Below are 19,225 nucleotides of genomic sequence, written 5' to 3'. Positions count from 1 at the left end.
ATCCTATCTCCTAAGAAATCAATAGCTACACTTTCAGTTCTATTAAAGGATTTTTTTTTAACTTCTCCACCTGACCAAGATATTAATTTGTATATGTTCTATTGTCTGTGTTTCTGGTTGATACCTTGAAATGTTGAAAGACTAATTCGAGGATCCTGGTGAAGATTCTTTTCCCAAAGGATTTCCTCTGTCATCATCATCATTATTTAAATTATTGATCGATTCACATACTGCCTTTCAAACACTGGAGAGCTTTGAAGAATTATCCACAGCATCCAAAGATAACATTTCACATTAGCCTCCCAGTCCATTGGAGGCAGCACAAAATAGCCTTCAGAAACAGGGATTTCCATTCAATTTAAAAACAACAACAAATAGACAAACAAAAATTCAAACAAAGAGGTAGAGATATTGGGCAACTAAAATTCACTCCCTGAAGAAAGATCTCGAAAGCCTGTTATAATGCCCAAGTTTTGCCCTCTGCACTGAAGTTCTGAAAATGTCCACAGGGTGGAGGTCTAAACAGTGTATGCATCATACAGAGACACTGGTCTTATATCAAGAAAAACACGGCTTCTTGCCCCAAATTGCTTGAATCATTGTTATTTTCCTTGAGACATTTCATTTCACATTATATGAATTGCAAATTAATAATTAAGTAGTTCAAGTATGTAATGTTTGTGTGTATTTGGAATTCATTAAGTTATAGAGTATCCTGAGCGCTATGGGCACACTGAAACAAATATAATGAGCAGCCAGGAGGTATGAATTCTGTTCCAGGGACTAACCTTTCATGTGTTCTTACTTAGTTGCTTAAACACTCTACATCTTATTTTCTCATATAAAAATGCAAGGTCTTAAAAATAATGATTTTCTAAACTAAAAATTCTAGCTCTAAAATGTTAAGATTATTTGATGCCCATAAGTTTATATATTGCCATTAGAGCAAAGCATTTTCTTTGTAATGGAAGCTCTGCAAACAGCTCAATAAACACTTGATTTCTCTCTTGTTGACAATATTCATAATTACATGTCCTAGAAAATGTTTCATTATTTTCAATCAAAGTTCAAACTGATTTATTAGAGAAAACTGAGTGCCAATAATCATATCAATTTGACCTCTGGACTTTGGGGATAGAGACCAACACTACTCTACATGCTAAGTCTTGTAATTAGTTTGTCTTTATTAAATACCAGACTAAGAACTGAATAAAAATATTTCAAATTTTAGCAGAAAGAGTGTTTACTGAAATAGCATTGCATGTGTATTAGTGACTTTCTAGTAATTTAGGTGTAAAAGCTACAAAATAGGGACCATATATTGTTTCCACATATGAACTACTTTAGTTATACAAACATGTGCATCCATCCACAAATATTTATTATGTCTCTACTATGTGTGAGCCACTGTACTAATTATTGAGGAAATTATACCTCTTTCCAAATCCTTATCTGAAAAACACAGAAAGAAACAGAGACAGAGATAGAGAGAAGGTAAGAAAGTGTGGAATATCAGTAGAAGAATAATTCCCATTTCTTGGTTAGTTTCACTCGGAGTATACCTAATAAAGGAAGACATACATTTAAAATCCCAAAGTATGAGAAACAATATTCAATTAGAATTAACTTGTGTTTGAGAGCTGAACTCTTGGTATATCACAATCTTAAGGGTAGGCAGTAGATCTGGGTACAGATTGATAATTGATATTCTAACCTCTCTGACAGCATTGTTTACTTATTTATTAAAGGTCATGAAAGGGCAACTAAAAACACAATTTCATTTTTGAAATCCTTAATTTGAATGATTTTTTTCTATCTTTCCCTAAACAATGGCTTATGTAGGTGCAAGTTACAAAATGTTTATGTCACAGTTTTCTCCTCAAAATGTTTGAATCTTACAGTTTCATTAACCTATAATTTAAATCTCTGTTTTTGGTTACTTTTCACTCTTCATTTAATCTTACATTAGGAAGTAATAATAAATCATGAAGGCTGAATATAAATGAAGAAATAACAAATCATTTATTAAGATTAATATATGGACTGTGACCCTTCTTGTTCCTAAGGATATAAATTTCTGCACCTTCACATGTATTTTGAAACTGTGACTGCTTGCATCAGACACTGAGCATATTGCTAGGAATATGATGGTTGAAATATGGTCCTTGCCCCCACAATCACAATTAACATAGAGAAACAAAGACATAAGCAAAAGGGTAAGATACAAACTGATTAATTCAGCAGCACTCTAAGTTATACAGGATCATGACAAGGAAACAGGAAATGTATGAATAACCAGACTCCAAAACCTTCAAAGAGAAGACTTTTTTCTTGCCCTTTAAATAATAAGTAGAAATTCACCAGGTAGAGAAGAAGAAATTGAGGGCAATTTTAGCCAATGTATAAAGATTTAGAAATGCGTAGGTAATCGTGAATAGTACAGAATGGATAGATATTAAATTTTAAATGGACACTGAATACAATAATTCTTGCAAGCAAATTTATTAATAAATGGAAGATAAGTTAAATTATTCCGTGTATCACCTTTTTGAGACTTTAATATTAAACAAAGATCTTGGATAATCTTTAGAAGATGCTAGACTTTATAATGTTTTCAGTATCCCTCAGAATGGTCTGTTGGTGCCACCATGTTTTCCTTTTATGATTCCTCTCTTCCAAAAATCTGGATCTTCTACCCAAAAATTATCTCTATGATTACTACTGAGATTACAAAAAAAAACATATACCTCTATGTCAAGGTTATTACTTTGTACTCTGAAAATGTTTAATATTCAAATTTTAGAGGAGGAAGAGGAGTCATTCAGGTCAAATCATATATATATATATATATTTTTTTTTTTTTTGCCTAATACATTTATACTTACTTTTATTGACTTCCCAATTCAAGTTTGTGTCCTACTATGCAACCAGCAAGAAAAAAAAATCTTATATTGGTTCATTTTCTTCAAGCTGCATTGATATTTTCTACTACTTACATAGGGGAAGGAAAAAGAAAGGAGAAGGTAACACAAGGAATGGAACTGAAGGCAAGGTCTTATGATAGAAGAATTTTATTCCTATGTTTAATAGATCTCTAAAGCTTCCAAAAAATTTCTGCAATCTATCTCCTCAGACAGATCAAGGAGGCATTATAAGAAACCTACAGCAGAAAGAAAATGTCAAGGAAACATCACAGATATAAAACAGATTTTTTCCATGAGCAAATCGTTTCTAGGACACATTTTCTATAAATGTCCAGCACTTGCCTTGTGCAGGTGTTCTTGACAAATAATTCAGACACAGAAATTTTAGAAAGTTAAAAATCTGATTTTTGATATAGCTGTTCAATACAAGTGAATTTTAAATTCAAGTTAAAATGCTGATGAAGTATATATCCTTAATTTTAGCTTCTGTCATTTGAAAATGGAGAATTTAAATGTCAATACAAATGATTTTATAAATATGCAATGCTTTGGAAATCACAAATTCTGAAAGTTTTTGAATGCAATGAGATGTCAGCACTTTTAAAGATTCTAAAATACGTCATTTGCTCTTATTTCTGTTATATGGTTTTATAACTGTTTTAAGTAGCTAGAGACCGTTTCTCTAAATTGAGTTTCACAGAAAGAGATTTTTTAAACCATAATAACAACAAATTTATTACTAAAGAGAAAGGATTTATTCCCCAAGTTTCTTTGCAAAAGTCAATCATGCCTGCAGAGGAATTTGATTAATGGTGCATAATCTACAGATGTTATGGAAGCATTGTAAGTGAGAATGTTAATTATCTAACTTTTTAGCAGAAAGATAAGAGTTTAACCTTTAGAAAAGAAAGACAGGACTAAATAACTCATGGGAATTAGTAATGGGGTAGTGAGCTTTTTATATTCACAATGGCAACTGAAATCTATCCTAGGTGACAAGTGACAGAAACACATGAACATCAGTTTTTACCAAGGCTGACACATGAAGTGTTGGCAGACTCTTCTGCTTCATCCTAAATAAGAGTCTACATCTCTAAAGTGCTCAAGAATACTAGCGTGTGCACACTGGAGGACATCTATTAGTGGGGCCTTACTTGAAGACAATTGAAACTCTTAATAAAGACTCAAGAATTACCAACCTGCTAAACCTCTAAATTTTCTGGCTCCTCTGTAATGTAGCCATTTATGAGGAATCACAGCTTTCCAAAATCTAATGCACATTATTTAAAATCCTTTTGGTGTTTCTATGTTCCTTATTTAGGAGAGATATATACTGGTTTGTTTTACTTTGTTTTTAATGAAAGGCCATTGAAATATTTCTGTGTACTAACATTCAAATTCCCCTTTCTGCCTGAAGTCAAAGTTGACATAAAACAAAGAATTGCAGGACTCAGTGAGCTTAATTATGTGAATGATGAAAGGAAGGAAAGATTTTATTTTAGCAATGTATATGATTCTTCATGAAACAGATATAAAGGGTGCTAGTTCTCTTAAAATGAAATGGGTAAGCCCAGTTATACAAGGCCTTTAGGCATAGGCCTCCCTAAGAAGGTTTTCTCAGTATTGTTTAAAGAGTGCTTTTCTTCCATTTATTTGAATTTTGATGTTCTTCAGATATTTTGCTCTCAACTTTTTTTCTCTCTTGCACTACATGTTATGGTAGGAATATGATTCTTGCTAAGCTTTCAGCTCCCATAGATACTTTGATGACTCCCACTCCAATACCTACATATGAGTTCCACAATTTGTATCTCAGGATAGCATATTCAGTTATCTACTGTACCTAGCAAGTATGAATTTCCACCTACAAGATGACATGTCCAGAAATAAATGAATTTTATTAATTTTTGAACAATTGAGCATAATCTCTCATTTAAGACAATAAAAACTTAATTTTAAACAGTTGAGGGAACAACTTATCTTCTCCCCAATATCACATTTAAATCCTGGGGACATGGTAGGATTGAAAGACAATCTGTTCACATGTTCACTTTGCCATTTGTTGAAATGTCCCTGTTCCTGGTTTGGATTTTGCTCGTTGATCCACAGATATCAGCACTGCAGCACCTCTTCCTTGAAATCATGAAGCTCGGCCCTCTTTCAGCCTTTTAGTAGACTTCTCAGGGTACTTGCAAAATGCTCTCTTGGTGCCAAAGTACTAATGGCTATGGCAGAGTTTGTGAAGCTCTCTGCACTGTCTCCTAAGACATAGCAGAAATGGTTTCTATTCTGGTCTTTGCTTGCTGTGAGAAAACATGGTAATTTGCCCAATCTCCAGACTCAGGAGTTGAATTAGTTCCCTTTCTTCCATTTAAAGCTTATAATTTTTTCTCTATATATTCTAGGGAGAGGAGGAGAGTGTCAGAAAAAGAATATTTTTATCTTTTATTATGATGCATTTCTTCAAAATCTTTCTCTATGGCAAGGCCTATGCTTATGGAGGCGAATTTAAGAAATAACTCTTTTGACCTCTTTTGTGTTAATCACCTCTTGTGTCAGTGGGGAGGGAATATTAGCTTCCCAGGCCAGGACAAGTCCAATTGGCTCCAGTAGAAACAACTAATATACCTTGATACCTTGGAATCTTTGATACCTGGAACTGTTATCCTACCTCTTCATTCTCTTCCTATGTATCTTCCACAGATAATATACACTCGATAGATCTGTATCTTCCACCCAAACCTAATAGCTTCCTGTGTAGTCCATGAGTACTCTGTCTCTCTTAATGGTCAGGAAGCAACAGTAATAGCAGATAAATACCTTATTTTCCCCTTACTGCACAACAGACCATGGATTCATCCCTCTTAATTTTTTCTGCAAATTATTGAGACAGCACCAAACTGAGCTACTGCCTCAGGATTTGGTCTCTTTGTATTCATTTTTTTTTTTCTTTTTGTACCAGAGATTGAACCCAGGGGCATTTAACGAGCCACATTTCAGTCCCCTCTCTCTTTATTGTACTTTATTTAGAAACAGGGTCTCACTGAATTGCTTAGAGCCTCACTAAGTTGCTGAGGCAGGTTTTGAACTCGGGATTCTCCTGCCTCAGCCTCCCAAGCTTCTGGGAATACAGGCGTGCACTACCACACCTAGCCTTCTATTCATTCTTGATAGCACTGTAAATATTTTGTGAAAATATTATAGGAAACTACTCAGTAAATACTAACTCTTTGTTTGAAAATCCCTTCTTCCAATTGCTACCTGTCCCCTAGGAATACTCAAGTGAGAACTCAGAAGCTTTTCCTGATTGACCATTAATGCTACCACACTCTTTCTCAAATACATTGTGACATAATTTTGGGTTATTTCCTCTTTATCCACACTATAATGTGACATGTAAGGATTGGAACATATTGAAAATGAGTGAGTTTATGTCCAAAAGGCATAACACAAAATATACTTCATGAAACTAATTGAACCAAAGTGACACCTCACCTCTCCATCAATGTAACTAATTCTAGATTCTCCTGCTCCATCCCCAGATTGTTTTTCCTTAAAGTTTTTTCTCAGTCTCATGAATGTGGGTGTTCTTATTCTACTAAATATCCTATATAACTCAACACTGTATGTATTCCCCAGGGTTTCAGTGCAATTAACAAAATTTTTCACAAAAAAGTATAATTAATGTCATGAAAAACAAAATCATTTCTGGGAATAATAGTTAACTATCCTAAATGGCTCAGAAGTGAACAGCATTTACATAGTGAAAACAATACAGATTTCATATAGTAATCATCCAATGTGACCAAGACACTACCAGGGATTTAAAAAAAAATTGTAGGGAAATATAGCTGGAAGTCAAAAATAATACCTAAAATTGAAATGTGAGGAAGGAGAATATTAAAGTGTTATTTAGAAATACAGAGGCATGTACCAGGGCTATGAAGGATAACCTGGAGGGAATCTAGGGACTCTAATGGCTTTAGAAAGACTTTTGACAATCCTCTTGGCCCACCCTTCACCTCCACTTCTTCAGGGCTCTGTGCTAGCCAACTTCTGAGCCTTTTAGTAATTCTCTAATGAAATCGAATTGATTGCCGGCACTCCCACTGTGTAGGATTCAGACTTCTTGGCTCTTGTTACCACTTCTCCTGCTGCTTTCCAGCCTTGAAGGCTTTTGCTGCTGGATCTGCTATTGTCTCCGCAGCTTTCTCTTTGTCCCAGTGGATTTATTCCTTTATAATATATGTGTATTTACTGAACTCGTAGTGGGCATTTTAGGTAGAGAAGAGGTAAGTTTGTATATGCACACTGCCTCTTTTTCTGTGGGTGTCTATGATGCTTCGCATCACTTTCAAAAGTTCTCTGTCACTCTTATTCACAAAACATTTTTATTCAGGTAATTAAGTTGTTCAGGACATGTAATAGCAAAATTCAGAAATTCATGTAAATTAGCATTCATCCCTTAGCTCAGCTCTGACATTCTTCCTTGGGATCTGCCCGTGAAGGAGTCTGCAGGTCAGGCTTCTTCTTTACCTCATGCTTGTCTTCACCCCACCATTCATCACTGAGGTCCTGTGGGGACTGGGAAAAGAGAAAAGGAAAGAAAAATAAGTAACAAGAAAGGTCTTACTATGCTGCACTACTGGTACCTGAAGAAATTGGTAGTCTCTCTACACCTGTGCCCTCCGATGGGAATCATTCCTTTGTGGATTTCCTATATAGAGTCTTTGAAAAACACTACCCCACTCCTCATTCATACACCCTGGAAACATCCAAGGGCAGCTCAGCTGGCCTGGCAGTGATTCCCCTCTGTGGTGTTGCTTACCTCTTCCTCCTCAATCTTTAACAGTCCACCCTGTACAGATTTTCCATTCCAACCCAACCTTCTAGCACAACTCTCTCTATATAGCCCAATACAGTCTGAGGATCTTTTGACTTCCAAATACCTTCTAGTGCAACCTCATCTCTTCTGTGCCTCACCAGAGCACCTAAGGGTTTTGCTGCTGGATCTGCTGTCCCGACACAGCCTTTTCCTCTAAGGTTTTCTAGGAGCGAACCTGGTCACATCCTTTTGTCTGATGCAGGAGGCCCAAGTCAAGCTCTCCTAAGCGTCCACTGCAGCTCCTCAGATTCAACAGGAAGTGAGAGAAAAACACTTTATTTCTTCACTCCCTGGGTGGTGAGAATACTATCAAAATGCAACAGATTTCTCCAGAGAAATATTTTCATTAAGCCCTTTCATCTCAACACTTTATTTCTGCAAGTGGGAATTGGGTTAAAAGTTAGAAAATCCTAGCCAGGCACAGTGATGCACACCCATAATCCCAGGGACTTAGGACACAGAGCAGGAGGATCTCAAGTTCAAAGCTAGCCTCAGAAATTTAGCAAGATGCTTTCTCAAAATGAAAAATAAAAATGGCTGGGAATATAGATTACTGGTAGAGTGTACCAGATTCAATTCCCAGTACCATCAACAAACAAACAAAGTTATAAAATCCCATTTGGGATATTTCAGCAAGTTATGAATAAATGATAATCATTCCTCATCTTGAAATGATTTGCTTATTATTGTATCTTTCTCTTGACTTGGGCCCTAAGTCAAACAAGAAATTCAAAGAGCCAGATATTTTATGCCCTATTGTCCTCTAAATAGCCACCATTAACAAATCACTTAACCTCCATAAAATGAAAAGTTCAACAGTAATGATCTATGGGAGTCTTCTCATCTTCAAAAAAAGCAAGTTTACATTTTCTTGCATGATAGGTGAAAAGTATCAACACAAGAATATCTTACTGTAGGAAATAACAGAAAATAGCTTTAGATATATTATTTAATTTTTATCTTCATTTAAATCTTTGAAGACTCTCACAAGAAAATCAAGTGCTAATAACATCTGGGATACTTATTCACTGATGGTGTGACAATAAAGTAGTACAATTACTTTGGGAAACAATATGATGTTATTACACAAGCCTGAAAATTCATGTGGTTTACAGGTTTAGAGTTTCACTCATAGTCATATGTTCTAGAGAAACTCTTACCTGTATGTACCAGGAGACAGATACCACATAGTATACTTTATAGTAGTGTATTGAAAAGAATGAAAACTAAAAATGAACTCCTAAGTATATTAATATGAGTGAATCTCTCAAAAACATAATGTAAAAAAAAGAAGAAGTCACAGGAGAGAAAACATTGTGTGATTCTATTTATATAAAATGGAAAACTGATAAAAGTAAACATAGTAGTTAAGGGTATCTAAGTCATAAAACCATTAAGGAAAAAAGGAATACTATAGTGATTACTCCTGGGGTTGGATGGGAGCCATAAACAAGAAGGAGTACTCAGGGCTTCTAAGGTTCAATGATTAGGCAATAAATATGAAAAACAAGAAACCACTACAAGTATTTGATCAGAAATTTAATCAGAAATTACTGAGTTAAGTGATGGAAGAGTTGAGAAACCAAATGGGAAAGAGTAAGATAAGGCAGAAATTAGCGAAAACAAAAATCCACTACTAACTCTGGGTCAAAGACAGAAGGGAAGAAAACAGTATCATTCAAGTCCAAAAGGGAACATCAGGAACTCGGAGGAACAAAATAATCACCATGAAGGAAGTTACCCAAGGTGGGTAGAGGAAAAGAGACACGCCGGCTTCTCCTTCCTCCTGCCTTCCAGTCACCTACCACGGTTCTTTCTGGCCAAACACAGGAGCAAGAATACTGGGTAATGTAATCTACAAAGGTCATCCCTCCTTTGACACAGAGCAATGTATCCCAGGACCAAGAAGCACAGGACAGGCATGTCAGGAAGGTCACTCTTTTCCTTAAGCAAATGTCGAATAGGTGAGTATCAATTTTATCATTATTCTTTCTACATATACATGTGCATGCTCTCCTTTATGTGTGATACACTGTGTAATATTTTTTTAAAATTATTCTGCTCCTAGCATGAGGAGAACTATTTTGCTTAGTGGATTGCATCAGTAATTTTGGTACTCTGCAAGAATATCTGGGTTTTCCAGACTGAATTTTTTAAATATAAGACCTTCTAAAATTCTAATCAGTCTCCACATAAGTAAAATGGACATAATAATACCTATTTTGCAGTGTTATATTAATGCTAAGGGAGTCAGTAGCATGAGAGGCCTAGCATCTTGCTTGGCCTCAAGGAAAGAAATGATCAAGCCCTTTTCCTACTGTAAACGTGAAAAAGCTAGTGAGGCTATTTCTGATATCAGAACTTGACCAGAAAAGAAGAAGTAATCATAAACTTCCTTTCTTATTCTTATGGAATGTAATTAACATGGTTCCATGAGTTTTTCACATTGTATTTGAGCTTTGCTATTGGTATGTTTAAAAGCAGGAGCCAACTTGAAAAATTATTTCAAAAAGATGCCACTGTTACTGTGCCCATTGTTCAAGGGGTTCAAGGAGAAAATATGCTAAGCACATGAGGAAGATTGGCCATTCCACCCTAAAGAAAAGATTTTAAAGGAAGCAAGAGAGACTTAAAATCGCTCCCCATAAACAATAGCAGGAATGTGTAGTTTATCGAGGGCTGAAATAATTCCCCCGCAGCAGTGCATTGAATTTTCATTGATATATAAGTGGTTACCTATTATTTGCAACAATGAAGAGGACTAATTTAACACAAGAATGTAGCAGGAGAGGCAATGCTGGCTTAATAATAGGTTCATTCTCTGCAGGAATCCCTATGAGTGAGTAGGGGAAATAAGGATTGTTGCAGGGTGGGGAAGGGAAGGCAGAACAAGAAGACGGTAAACCGCATGGCCTCTTTGCTTAGAAGCCTGTTACATGAATGTGCCAAGAAGCTGTTTCAGTGCCCTACTGTGTGAGTCAAGAAATGTGACTTCAACTTGACAAAGTACAAAAGGTAAAGACTGGGTAAAGCTGACAGACCTCAGGGATCTCCGTTACTGGCTGTTACCTTCAGAGTGTCGTTGGCATAAGATGAAAGTAGCCTCTGGCACACATAGCTGCAGGTGCACAACCTTCACTTGGGTACAGAGCAGCAGGGGAAGGAAAGGTGTGCCCTTCACTGGAATCCAATTTGTTAAAGGAAACTGTACATTCTGTGAAACTATTTACCCTGATTTGGAAATTAGTGGTTGCCTTAGCAACACTTGAATCCCATGAGGCTCACACACAGTGCTAATTTCAATTCATGGACACCTTCACGGGTGAAAAATGCAAACAGTAACTTGAGCATCCCATTTGGCATGCCTCTCATAGGAAATGAGATTTTCCTCGGACTCTAAAAGTATCCTGATAATAACTCCCATTTATTGATACTTTCTACACACCTGGTGATATACTGCCGGCCTCACATTTAATCTCATTTGATAGTCACATGCCAGACTGCAAGATCAGTGATATGACTCCATTTTACAGATGGAGATTGAGCTTCAGATAGGCCACATAACTCCCCCAGGGTTATTCGGTGGTGGTTTGAGAATTTTATCTCAGATATGACTAGTTCCAAAATTCTTTCAGCATTTCTAACTTGGTTTATTAAGCATAATTCAAGGTTTTAAAGCTGCATAGTGTATTGTGGATTATTAAGCACAATATCCTTGATTAAAATATAATAATAATAATAATAATAATAATAACAATAATAATAATATAAGAAGGCCAAGAGATTCACTTGAGATAACATGGCCAATAATGACAAAGCTGAGAAGAGAATTTGGATTTCAGGATTGAGCATTTGTTTAATGAAGGCCACCTCTAAGCTGCCTAATTGTGCCTGACTCATTTTTGCTTGACTTTTTCTTTCAAAGATGTGCAATGAGTGGTTGTTGAACGAAGGAAGAAATAAATGGCACTTTCCCACACATCCCTCATTCATTTCTCACACAAATTCTGTGGTGTAGGTGTAACAGGGCGGGATGACAGGGAGGCAAGAAAGACACCCAAGGTGCAACGTTCAGGAGTGACCCATAGTCAGGGTCACCTCACCTATGGCTCTGAGGTATAATTACCTTCGCCTGCCACAGTTGAGCAAACTGTTTCAGTATTTTTTTTGTCCAAAATAACTAAGCAAGACCAAAACCTTGTTCTGCTTCCCATTTATATTTGCCTCAATACTTCAGTTTCTTCACAGATCAACAGTTTTTATTATTAGATGAACATATTAAGGTCTTTTATCCTAATCTTAACCCCCTTATTTCTATAGCCTCCTAATGGTTTAAATAAGGGTATTTAAACAGGAAAAGTTTTCTCTGGAAAAGAAACCGGTGCTCTGTAACAATGCTTTTCAAAAATGTTATGTGCATATAGGTATTTGGGGGGTTATGTCACATGTAAATTCTGATCCAGTGGGTCTGGGGTGAGACCTGAAACTCTGTATTTAAAATAAGCTTCCATATGAGGCCAGTAGTGTTGTTCTGTGGAGCACACATTGGGAAACAGGATTTATAAAAAGACTACAGTATAAAAGACACTCCCGTCATTAAGCAATTCCTTTTATATGAAGCACATTTTCCTAAAAATTGCTATTGTCCTTCATTCTTCTATCTACCAGTAATAAATTTACGAAGGACTCTGCATCAAAAAAATCTTGACTTCACTATGTGTATGAAGCTCTAAAATATTCATATATATTTGATCAGACATTTATAAATGCAGAGAGATAAGTATGGTAATAACATAATTCTCATGGGAACTATGTACTGCAAGAAAAATAAAACTGAACTTTGAATCTAGAAACCAGAACCCTGGACCAGCTTATGGCGTTCTAGCTGGGACACTTCCAGCATACCATGTAATGTCTCTTTGTTTCCATTTTCTCATCTATGAAATGAAGTCATTGAATTACCTCATCCATCGGCCTCTTCCAGCTCTGATATTCTAAGTTTCTCGCTGTGTTACGGAGATATTGCATGATCTCACCAACTGTAATATTGGTAAAGCAAAAGTAGATAGAAATAAAAACTGGTAGACTTATGTTGAGATAGTAGAGTAAGAGTTTAACATTTTAAATCCAAAACATTAAAGGTTACTGATTCATATTTCCAATGTTGTGTGCCTGCTCAGCTGTTCATGTCATAAAGTGCTCTCAAACACATTTTCTTTCCATAGTGCGAGGACTCACATTTGTGAGGGGTCCCATCTGTATCTTCAGCACTCCGCCTGTAGTTAACAGGAATACAAGAGTCAAATGGCAGATTTACTTTGCCTCTGGGTTTTCACAGGGCTAAATGCTTTTCTGTGCCACTGTCCCACTTTCATGGGCTGACAGTCTCTTCCCCAAATCACCAGAATACCAGTGCCACTACAATGTCATTCTTGCCATATTGTTATATAGCTATCCAAAGTCCCCTGCTTCAAAATCCCATTAAGACCTGGCTTCTTCCACGGGTATCCTTATGCTCCAAAATTACCTTTTATTCTTTCTCTCCCTATCCTTATCAAAACTTCCATTTCCTTAATTCTTTCAGCAAGTTATTTAAAAAAGATATTTCTGGTTAATTTTGAAGCAAAATAAGAGAGGTGATCTTTACCTAAGATTCCTGATGCATTATGTAGTGAATGTTTGGTTTGAATCATCCAGTATCCTCCTATGGATTAGTATATTTTTAATTCCCATATGTAAAAGTTTGCCTTGGATTTTTTTTTTTTTGTTGTTGTTGTTGTTGTTGCAAATACTGTAACCCAGTGCTGGTTTCAGACTTCCAGGACTTTGATAGGTGTTCAGCCAAGATGGGAAAAGCAGAACCGTGTGCAGGGTAAAGAAATATGTCTGGGGACAGAAGACTCAGGAAGTGTGCCATCAAACTAAGAGAAACTGGCTTTTGTTCACAAGGTCATTGAATTGGTCAAGACTTGTTGACCCATTCATCTGTCACACATTTACCGTGTGCTTACTATGTGCTGAATACTGGATTAAGGTGCAAGAGATCTAAAAGCAAAAATGAATAAAGAATAAAATTAACCTTCAAGAAATCTATAATGTAGGTAAAAGGACAATAGATAGTTAATTACAATTCTTTATGATGAGAGGCAATTTGGTGAAAAGGTGGGCTTAGATGTAGATCAACCTGAACTTGAGTGCTGTCCCTGACATAAGCTCTGTGGGCCCCAGCAAGTCACTTAACTTCCCTGAGCTCTAATTTCTTTATCTTAAATTATTTTTTAAATATATGTGTGCTTTGTAGATTGTATAGAGGAAATACATATAAGGAATCTATTCTAGTACCAGTGTGCTTTTCCCAGCAGACATTATATGCCTGGTAATCATAATCATTGTATTATTATAATAATAAAGATAAAGCCATAGTATATTATACATACATTCACAAATGATTTGAATTAATGCATCCAGGGAGAGTTACAGAACTTGACGATGACTTTAAAAGACAGGTATAAATTTGATAAAGAATAGTGAGAAGAGAGTAGGATTGTAATGGTTGTCAGGCAAAGAGGGCAGCATGTAGATGCACAGAAAAACATGCTCGTTTGGGGACTACTCGTGGGTCTGCGTGACTGTAGCAGTGCACCAGGAATCTAGCCAGAAGTAGGAGACCAGACCACAGGAGGACTTTATATACATAGTGACCATATGTCCCCATTTGCTTGGAATGGACCTAAGTTATTTCTTTGGTGCAAGGTAATTAACAATTATGTAATCTCTTATTCTTTTCTTTCTTCTCTCTCTCTCTCTCTCTCTCTCTCTCTCTCTCTCTCTCTCTCTCTCTCTCTTTCTTTCGTACCAGGGAATGAACTCTAGGGTACTTAACAATGAGCCACATCCCCAGCCCTTTTTAATTTTCTTTCTTTTTTTTTTTTTTTTTTTTTTGAGACAGGGTCTCACCAAGTTGCTTACGTCCTTGGTAAATGCAGAGGCTGGCTTCAAACCTACCATCCTCCTGCCTCTGCCTTTCGAGCCACTGGGACTACAGGCATGCACCACCATGCCCAGCTCTCATTCTTAATCTTTGATGATAAACCTGATGGTCACCCAACTTACATTATGAGTTGGGAAATTTTGGTTTAACCTAAAACCTATAAAGAGTTAAGAAAGTTAAGACATGCACAAAGACATGATCGATTCTGGTTTTAAAGAGTAAATTCTTGCAATTGTGTGATCAGGAATGGATGATGGATTAAGGAAGGTAAATTGGAGGCAGGTCGAATGTGAAATCAAGTCAATATAGGCTGCCTTTTTATCACAGGGTCTGGATGGCATTTATAGCTAACATATAGCTCCATCTGCTTCTTACTCTGTGGCAAATTCTGTTGTAAAGATTTCATGTATTATCTCAATTTAAATTTCTCCATGTCATTACAAGATGGCATGGTCTCCTTTTATAAAATGAAATAAATTAAATTATTCACTAAAAATCAGGAGGATATAAAACTTACAGAATCTATCATTAGATCCCACGTTTATAACCACTAAATTACACTGCAGTGATACAGGCTTTACTCAATGATGGTCAATGTCAGGATCCCAACCAATAATTGTTTAGGTAATATGAAGACCAGTCTTCATTAAATTCTGTCTTTATTTAGCCCTATTATGCCCCCAAAGAATTATCGTTCATTGTGGAGTGAGGTTTTTTATTGTTGTTTTGTTTTGTTTTGTTTACTTACCCAGCAAGTTGGAACTCAGATAAATTCCCATGACCTATAGTAGACTAGAAATGTTATACTGGATTCAGGCTGCTCAGGAACCTTCTTTCCTCCTCCTCCTCCTCCTCCTCCTCCTCCTCCTCCTCCTCCTCCTCCTCCTCCTCCTCCTCCTCTTTCTCCTTCTCTTCCTCCTCTTCCCCATCCTCCTTCCACCCCTCCTCCTCTCTCCTGCTTCTCCATACTATAAAACCAACTACAGAAAAGCTAAGGTTTAAGTTTTCCATTCCAGGAAAAGAAATCATCAGTGAAATGTCTAACTTTTTAAAAAAGAACATTTTTGACAACTTTCACATATCTAAAAATGAGGCAAAATTGTCTGTCACCACCAGTCTAATGCAAAACAAAAAATCGCTCCCCACCTTTGTTCTCATCCCTATTCTTACTGTTCCATAATTAACAACCCCAGAATGATTGAAAGTGGTAATACTTATCCTTTTGTGAAACATGCATCCTTACTATCATAAAATATGGTGACATTGTTATTTTTCCTGAAGTCTAGGTTACACCATACTATTCATTGTCACTTTCATAGGGAAGGAATGCTACTGCTGGATTTGGAAAGAGGATGACTGATCTGTGATATTTGGAAATAGAATCAAGAAGATTGAGAACTGATTGCATGTGAGAGGTGAGTGAGAGGAAAAAGTCAAGAATGATTCTGAAATTTTTATCTTGAGTGGGTAGATAGTGATTTCATGCAATTAACTAGGGAACATAGTCAGAGAACATACATAAAGCGACGGACAGGAGGTAATGAGTTCAATAAATATTTGTTGGTATGAATGGATGGGTGAATGAATGTAACAATTAAAGATAGCATCACTAAAATGAAAAGATGATGGAGAAGTTAATTTAAAGCAGAATCAGTTCAATCAATTATTTCAAGGTTACTTGACAAATTTGAAGAAAAAATGATTTGGGTGTATTCCATTAGCTGAATGATGAGTAGGACAAATGTGAAATGTTGACATATGTGCATGTGAGTATGAAAACATACACATCATCTTAAAAATATCTAGAAACTGATTACAGTGGATATTTAGAACACCTGCTTGATTCTGTTTCATGAAATGATCTATAATTGTAATTTTGGTCAATTAAAAATATCGCTTTTTTTTTTTTTTTTGCTTTGTCTTAATACCCTGCCTGATGCTTTGTTAAGAGCTTGATCTACATCTACTCTCCTTGTCTAAATTTCTCAAGTGTTTTTTGCTCATTAATTACTAAGACTATGAAAGTCTTAGCTAAAATTATAGTGAAAGTCTTTCTATTTCAATTATATTTTCCGTATATTTCTAAAGATACATAGATCCTTAGTTTAGATGAAAACTTGTAAAGTTATTTCTAAAATATCTCCAAATTTTAATTTCCCTAGATATCTTTCCTCAGCCAATGATAACATTCTTGCTGACAAACTCATATCATCTATTTCTGTCCCAAAGGTGATGAGGAGATCTGACAGATAGAGACACATCAGCAGCCATGCCAACTGGCTGCCAACTTGGACATATGTACAGAGCAGAGAGCATACTAAAGTTCCTAACACAGAGAGCCAAGAGCCCACTGACATTCACCAATGACTGAAGAACATGTCAATATCACTACAGCATAGTCCAGTTTGGAGTGAGCCATGCTAAAGGTTCTGGAAGGCAGAAGATGACCACCTGGGTAGGGCACCCCTCTGCTGTGTGTATGTGCCTCATTTGGCATCCACTTTGCATGTCTGCTGCTGGGCTTCCATCTGTCGAATCTCAACATAATGTCAGAGATAAAAACTGGAGACTCCATGGCTTCAAATTGCATTTTTCTGCTGGCTGCCTGATGACTGTCTGGGGACTAAAAATTTAGAAAGCATTCCTTTGCTGACTGACCCTCTTATATGGTATGTACATTTTAATCTTAACTCTGCAGAATGTCTACTTAATCTAATCAATATGTAGCTTCAGAATAAGCTTTGCAAATTTAAAGATTCAAAAGTAGGAGGACATAGTCCATCATTTTATCGGAATTAGATCATTTGTAAGTTTGAGTTAAATTTTAAAATATTTTTTCTTTGAATGTGTACTTAGAAAAATATAGTATTAACTAAAATGGAATTCTAGTCAATTTTATTTTTTTCTTTTGATTCCTATAATTTAAAAATATTCTTATTTTTCTTTTCCATATAGTTGTGGATATTTTACCTTTATTTCAAGTGTAGACCAGAGGTATTTAAATGCATATTTTTTATGTACAGGGAAAGGCAGTAAGTTCAATCACAGCCTAAGAAAAATTGATAAGCCAAAGAACCTTTTTTACAAATGGCAGTGGACATCCCAGGATCATGGGTAGGTTTAAGAGTGACTCATCTTCTCTAGGTAAATATAACTTTATACTCTATCTTGAGAGCTTGATTATAACAGGGTTGCAAACTCTATAATGCTATTATGATTTTTAATTGAACTGTTGATTTGCTATCTGTGTGTGAATGTTGATAATGGTTTTTTTTTACTTAAAAATCTAAATAAAACAAAACAAAAACTGTATTTTAAGTATTATGGTCAACTTACTCTAGAATAACCCCCAGTGAGCTAAATTCCAGTGTAAATACTTCCGCTAAAGGGTGGGTGGAGCCTGTGAATTTATTTAACTGACAGGTTATGGGATATTACTAACATGATTACTGTATATTATATAAGACTATCTTTGTAGTCTAGAGTGACAGTCATTCTCCTGATGATCTCATAAAACCAAAGAGCCATGGTGTAAACTTGCCGGCAAGAAGGCACCAAGCATGGAGCAGCAGACTACCTTTAGAGGCTGAGAACAGCCCCCAGCCAGCAGTCAGCAAAGCATGGGGAAACCTAGGCCATATAATCACAAGGAAAGAATCTGTCAACAACCTGAAAGAGCTTGGGAGTCCATTCTACCTCAATCAAGCTTTCCAAGAAGAAAGTATTCAGGCTAATACCTTGATTACAGCCTTGGGAGGAAACTGAGCAGACGACCAGATGATCTGTGCCTGGACTCTAGACCCACAGAAATTGTGAGATTATAAAACTGTGCTATTTTAAGCTGCTAAATTTATTTCACAGTACTAGAAGCCTAATATAAGCTAATACAATTCCTCGGAATTTGTATTTCAATTAGCAAATAGATTGCTAGGATTATTATAAAAGAATATCACAAACTGGTGGTTTAAACAACAGAATTTTATTGACTCGCAGTTCTAGAAGCTAGAAATTCAATCTGAGGTTATTCATGGCTGATTTTTTTCTGAGGTCTATGAGGAAGAACCTAATCTAGGGTTCTTTCTTGGCTTTTGTGTTTTGTTGGCAAGTTTTGGCATTCTTTGGTCTGTAGATATATCATCCTGATCTCTACCTCAGCTTCACATAGTGTTCTCCCTGTGTGTAAAGTTGTGTCCAAATTTCCCCTTCTTGTAAGTACACCAGTCATATTGTATTAGGGGCCCATTTTACTCCAATATGACATCAACATAACTAGTTACATGTGTACCTACCAAATTTCAAAGTTCACATTCTGAATTAAAACTTGACATACAAATTTAGGAAATTCAAAATCGGACCTGTAGTAGGTATTTAATTCTTGCGGTAAAAGCAACATCTGACAAAGGAAGGAAACACCAGTTTTAAATA

The sequence above is a fragment of the Marmota flaviventris genome, chromosome 8 (assembly GCF_047511675.1).
Source record: "Marmota flaviventris isolate mMarFla1 chromosome 8, mMarFla1.hap1, whole genome shotgun sequence".
NCBI classification, from domain to species: domain Eukaryota; kingdom Metazoa; phylum Chordata; class Mammalia; order Rodentia; family Sciuridae; genus Marmota; species Marmota flaviventris.
Note: the sequence above shows the minus strand (reverse complement) of the source record.